The 6,000-nt window shown below is 32.2% G+C and overlaps 1 protein-coding gene across 1 annotated transcript in view; it reads right to left on the bottom strand.

Moving 5' to 3' along the window:
* The window catches only part of LOC123693958, a 42,887-nt gene extending 37,161 nt beyond the window's left edge, over positions 1-5,726 (bottom strand). The window contains exon 1 of the mRNA XM_045639258.1: positions 5,483-5,726. The gene's annotated coding sequence lies outside the window, so the exon portion shown is untranslated. The remainder of the gene's footprint in view (positions 1-5,482) is intronic.
* Positions 5,727-6,000: the final 274 nt, after the last annotated feature.

Here is a 6,000-nt window from a genome sequence, read left to right on the forward strand (position 1 = left end):
GAGACGATCGACACCTTCCTCTCCAGACTTAGCCAGTATTGTTAATTTAACTTATATACTATTACCACACTATTACATATAAAATAGAGAATCATTAAGAACTAATTGAGGTTAAAAATAACATTTCGGGCATGCAGTTTGTGTGTGTGTGTGTGTGTGTGTGTTTTGATGTTCCCCTATTTGAGAGATTGAGTGGACGAGTGTGTAAAATATTTAATATTTAATTTAATTTTCTAAGAAAAGTATTGAATTCTGATGACGTTGTAGCTCTATTTATCCGCTTGTGAAATTCTGGCGTTTATTCATAAAGCGGGTCTCCACAGAACGAGCAGCCTCTCCCTCCCTATCTCCCTAATTCAAAACCCTTAAATCTGTACAGTGTACAATGACTGAACGACTCACTGACTGATACATAACTTACAGGTTTAAGCGAGGAATTCGGAAATTGGGAAGACGTATTGAGCAGGTGGTGCCAAAGGAAATTATTAGGGTATTTTTAAATGTGGCTTTAATGCAATAAACCCAGGACTTTTTTGAAACTATTGACGCAAGAGTCAAATACAATTATTTATGTATTTTAAACGATTATTATTTAGGTAAGTACTAAAACGTGATATATAACTGACCTGGAGAGGTTGGGTTCTAACTGTTGTTTGTGGTTTACATATGTCTGAAGTTTATGTAACGTCTTGTTAAAGTACCATTATACTAAAGTATTACATGGTAAAGGAATTAGGATGATTTTAATGTTTTTTTTTTTCTAATTAGGACCACATTGTATGGGTGAAAAACCCTTATGAGATATTCTGGGTTTCTGAGTCAAGTATTCGAACGGAAGTCCATTGTTACAGCACGGCGAGACCGTCATTCAAACAACTGTAGCGTTTGAACAATTGAAGAATACTCAAATTATTAAAGACGCCTACTCTGCCGTCAAGAAAAACTGAAAGAGTTTTCAACAATATATTACTTTACGGAAGTACAATTAGTCTTACCGAGACAGCCGTAATGAGCATTTATCAAGCTTCTGTATTATTTAAGCTGAAATATAGTCGTCTATTTCAGTCATCATTATCGTCTACAGCAAACACTCCAAAATATATGTATATAAATCGAGCACGTCAGCCTTGCAGCGATTTGCTACGATTGCAGCGGAGTGCATTAAGCTTTCGTTAGGTCACGGACGTGTCACGGGGCTAATTTATTATTTAATATTTCTTCAATTTATATCATTTTTATATCTTATTTTAGCACTACCAGCGTCAATTATAAATATTAAATGCGAACTTTAAGTTACTTTGAAATCTCATGAACTCTATTTAAAAGTTAGTGTTTGATGAATTCCACTTTTGATCTCGCTTTTCTTCTAATAAATGAAGGCTTAACTCGGATATAGTGTGGATAAAAGGTGTTTAGAAAATATAATGAAACACACACACACACACAAACAAAACAACAACAATTAAAAAAATACTTTATTACACAAGTAAAATAAGAAAAATATTGAGTATTAAAGATCTTGTGGAAAGAAAGAAGATCCTGTAGAAAGAAAAAGATAGTTCGGTTATCTTTGCATGTTACTATTGTACGAAACGTAACCCAGCTCTAAGCTGCCTACGATTTGCACAAATCTAGCTTGCAAGCTGGGCTGTTTTACAGGCGCGCGAATCCTCGCCATTATAGGCGAAAAATTCAATATTTCGCTACGTGGTAAAGAATCTAGCGGAATTTGAATTGGCAAGTTTACCCCCATACATATTCAGTTCGAGGAAGCGACGCAGTGCGCAAAACTTTTGGCACTCTCGCTTGCATACAAAAAATGAAAGTGGCTCCACGACGGATGAAATGGCGCAATCCTCTTGTTGGTTAACCTGACCTACATAATCTAATGTTCTAAGTTTTTGAATTATAATGGAGCATCTCAACTTTTGTTTCGAATTACTTCGTTATTTCAACACTTTATTTTCCCCTATATCTTACTCTCCCGTTCTTATATTTTATGTCCTTAAGCTGTTTTTGTTACAACTTTCTAACATCAACTACGCGAAGAAAACCTTTTTCGGTAGTTATTTAAATTTTTTGAAACATTGTAGCGTATTATGTTGTTTCAAAAATTCTTAAGACAAGAAAAATCTTTGAATTGCCTTTCATTTTTGTGTACCGGAATGTTTAAGCGTAAGTGGGTAATGAGGTGGAGGTATTAAGGAAAAAAAAGTTTTTATCTTTTCCTTCTTTAAGATTTTTGCCAAACAGGCAGTACGAAATTTATAAATGTATTTTTCTATACTTATACTTTGGATAACTTTTAAGTAATCGATATTTTTACAGACAAAAATAAAAATAGGACTTTAAAATTTAAAAAATAAAATATTGAAAGACAAGTAAAGAAAATGTATTTTTTCTAGCAAACCCTCTTCACTTCACCTGAGTTTCAGAAGAAGAAAATAAGTCGTTAAACACTCGTTTAGTTTGACCTTCCCATTGTATTTCAACGATAGTTCTTATACTATTTTTATTCAAATGTGAGTATTTTTATTCTGTGAAATAAAAGCACAAAAAATATCAAGCCAATTATTATTGCCATGCTCCATGTTCTTTCTGCTACGTTTAAATTTCAGGTAATAGGATTTTGTCTTAGATTTTGCATACAACAGGGTTGTTATAACTCAATTATTGACATAATCCTTCGTTTGTTGGTCATTTGAAAGTTAATAAAATAGCAGTTTCTTGATGTGAGTAAGCGTAAGTTAGACATGAAAAGATGGAAACGCATTGTAAAAGGTATTTTTTTATCGATATAATTTGAGAATATTAAAACGTAGAACAATATAATTGATTGTGTACGTATTTAATAATAATAAAAATGAAAAAAAGCTGAATAAGTTCCGCTTACCTTAAGATTCAGAGGCAAATTAGAAGCAAACGTATAGGGGTTTACGACATTCGGAAAAGTTACAGAACTTTTCAAGGGCATACCAAATGTACGCAGTTTATTCGTTAATGAGGGAAGTTTTGCACTAAAGCTTCAAATTCGAACAGATTTTTAGTAATATAACTGAAATGATATAAATTTTAACATGATAATAAGTTAAATTTCAATAGGAGTCACATTTTAAAGGACAATTTTGTGATCCACAATAATATAACATGCCAATGAAATTTAATGTAGCCTTAAATTTTAATTAGCATACGTAAAATTGTTTTTCTCTGTAATAAGGGCTCATCAAAGTTGACTGTTTAAATGGAAGTTAAATGCATAGAAACACTATTTTTTATTTCCAATAGTTTTAATACATTATTGTTAGTGCTTGTGAGTTTCGAGGTTAGGTGGGTGGAGTTGGTAATAATGACAAGAAGAAGAACACAATTCATACTATTCAATTAAAAATGTTATTTGTTTAGCTACCATAAATGGCACCTTAAGGTACGTATGAGATTTTTAAATATTATTAAAAAAAATTGTGAGACCCTGTCACATATGTATCAATAAATAATTAATAACTTAAAGAGTCGTTAAATAGGTATAAACTCATCAACCCAAGCCGGTTGCTACGAAATTGTAAAATAAACAGAATTTTTTTTTGTGACATTTCTCTAGTAGGTTCTCGTGTAGTTTTGTGCAAACATTCATTGCATATTGCATTCCTGCATCATTATAATAATGTTGCTATAAACATTAAAGTGAACTTTTTGTATTTGCTACGCTCAGAAAGCCACATCAATAAAGTAATCATAGTGAAATAGCGGTCCTTAAAGCCTTTGTATACCTTTAGTACTCAATGTACTGTACTAGTATGTTCTATATCGATATTATAACGCAACGCATAATGCTGTTGCTACACTGAACGGTAATAAATCAGAGTTCTGTATTCTTTAATGCTAAGGAAAATACACCTCTGTGAGACCATACAAGATGACAACAAAAGCTCGTACAAACACACTGTAAACAATACGCTTAAAATGAAATAATGTGTTCGTATTTTTTTTTCTTTGATTAGTCCTTTTATTGTTTTTGATTATACATGGATTTTATACACGATTAAAAATATTTATTTATATTGAGATAAAAATAAACATCCATACTGAATATTATAAAGCTGAATAGTTTGTTTGTTTGAACGCGCTAATCTCAAGAACTACTGGTCCGATTTGAAAAATACTTTCGGTGTTAGATAGCCAATTTATCGAGGAAGGCTATAGGCTATATATCATCTCGCTAAGACCAACAAGAGCGGAGCAGTGCGGGTGAAACCACGGAGCACAGCTAGTCATAAATAAAGTATTTATAAGTCTCATTTTAAAACGGAGCTAATATTATAACACAATTTTAGTAAATACTAGTACAAGTAAATACTTGTCCTGTAGTACGTGAGGTACTCTTGCGTGACAACAGCCATTACCGTCCATGGTTTAATAATAATTCTGTATTGTGTGAATATGAGTCTAATTTATATAATGTTGGAGCTCTTCAAACGAGTTTATTTTGTACGTGGTTACTGAACATTTTAATATAGTTGTTGTGTGACGTTATGTTGTAAATATAGTATGTAATTATAAAAATATTATACATCTACAATTATAATAGCTGTTCACACGCAGGTCCGCTCGCGTAGCAGCCTTATTTTACCTACACATAAATATTCTTATGTTCTTAACCAAGAGTGTATAATAATATTATGTCCTTTCCTAACTTATAGCCTATTTCAATTTCAGTTTAAAAAGTTTTATGTGAAAGCATAACAGACAGATAGGAAATTTTCACGATTATAACGTTATTACGACTGAATTTATTATTGGATTAAAATATTAAATAATAAACGGGTCCTTGAAAAATTCTTTCACCAATAGAAAGTTTAACTAGTTCTAACTAATCAATGACAGAGGTTATATTTATAGCTTTTATCCCGGGAGAAGTCGGGATGAACGGAATGAAAATAAAATATCTTATAATTGAGTGTATTTTTAATTAAAGCGTATTTCCAAATTATATGTTCATTTTCTGATTATCGAAATACATGAAAATAAAATAAAATCCTTCATATAAAAAACTGCTACAAATTTATAATTGGGTAAACTTAATTATTAAGATTACCGAAGCGTATTGTGAAATTAACTACGTTAGAATAGTTATCATAAGAGTCATCCGAATATAACATTATTTGAAAAACATTTTTTTCCCCTTAAATAAAGTACACAATTACCCCAATTAGTAAAAAATATGTTCGGGAGTATAATTTTGGAGCGGGATTAAACATAGGAAGATAATATACAAATTATTTGAATCCCCGGTGCATCGAAATTGCACTTATAAAATTAATGACACCATAAACGATGCTGCATTTGGCGTAGAACTTCGTAGGTAATAAGTTCGAATATAGAATAATGATACCAAAAATATAGTTTACTAATTTTACCATTTATTCACTTTCCAACCTTCAAAATATTGTTTATTAATATGTTCCTTTGGATATTATAAACTCACCTAATCATGCAATTTTTAACATTGAAAACATCACTCTAATGTCAAACTTAACACAGGTTCGTAGCACTAACACACACTTGATTTTCTTTGCTCAATTCTTCCCTTGTAATTTTTGCTGTCAGCTCCGTTGTTATCTTTGTAATGTCTATTTGCAATGGTAAGTTTCACTGTTTATGTTTGAACTTACGTAAGTTTGCCGGCAGTGGGGACACAGGAGCAGCGCTCGCGGGCGTGCTCCGTGACGCTCGACGTCACTCTGAGACCTTGCCTACGGGGCATACACCGCGCATGTCTCCATCACAATAAACCTTTACTCACATGAACAATCTAAGACCCCGTACCGATATATCTACATCTCTATTTACTATTTTTGTCCCCGGTACGACAGTCTAATTTCATAATAAGTATCGATCTAAAGTCGTAGACTCCGTTAATTGTGTAGAGTGTGAACGTAGCTTTTGTAGCGCACCTTTTAATTATTCATGAATGCTTGATTGTGTTTGCGAATCCTAGAATCA

Source organism: Colias croceus, chromosome 1 (assembly GCF_905220415.1).
Source record: "Colias croceus chromosome 1, ilColCroc2.1".
Taxonomy (NCBI): domain Eukaryota; kingdom Metazoa; phylum Arthropoda; class Insecta; order Lepidoptera; family Pieridae; genus Colias; species Colias croceus.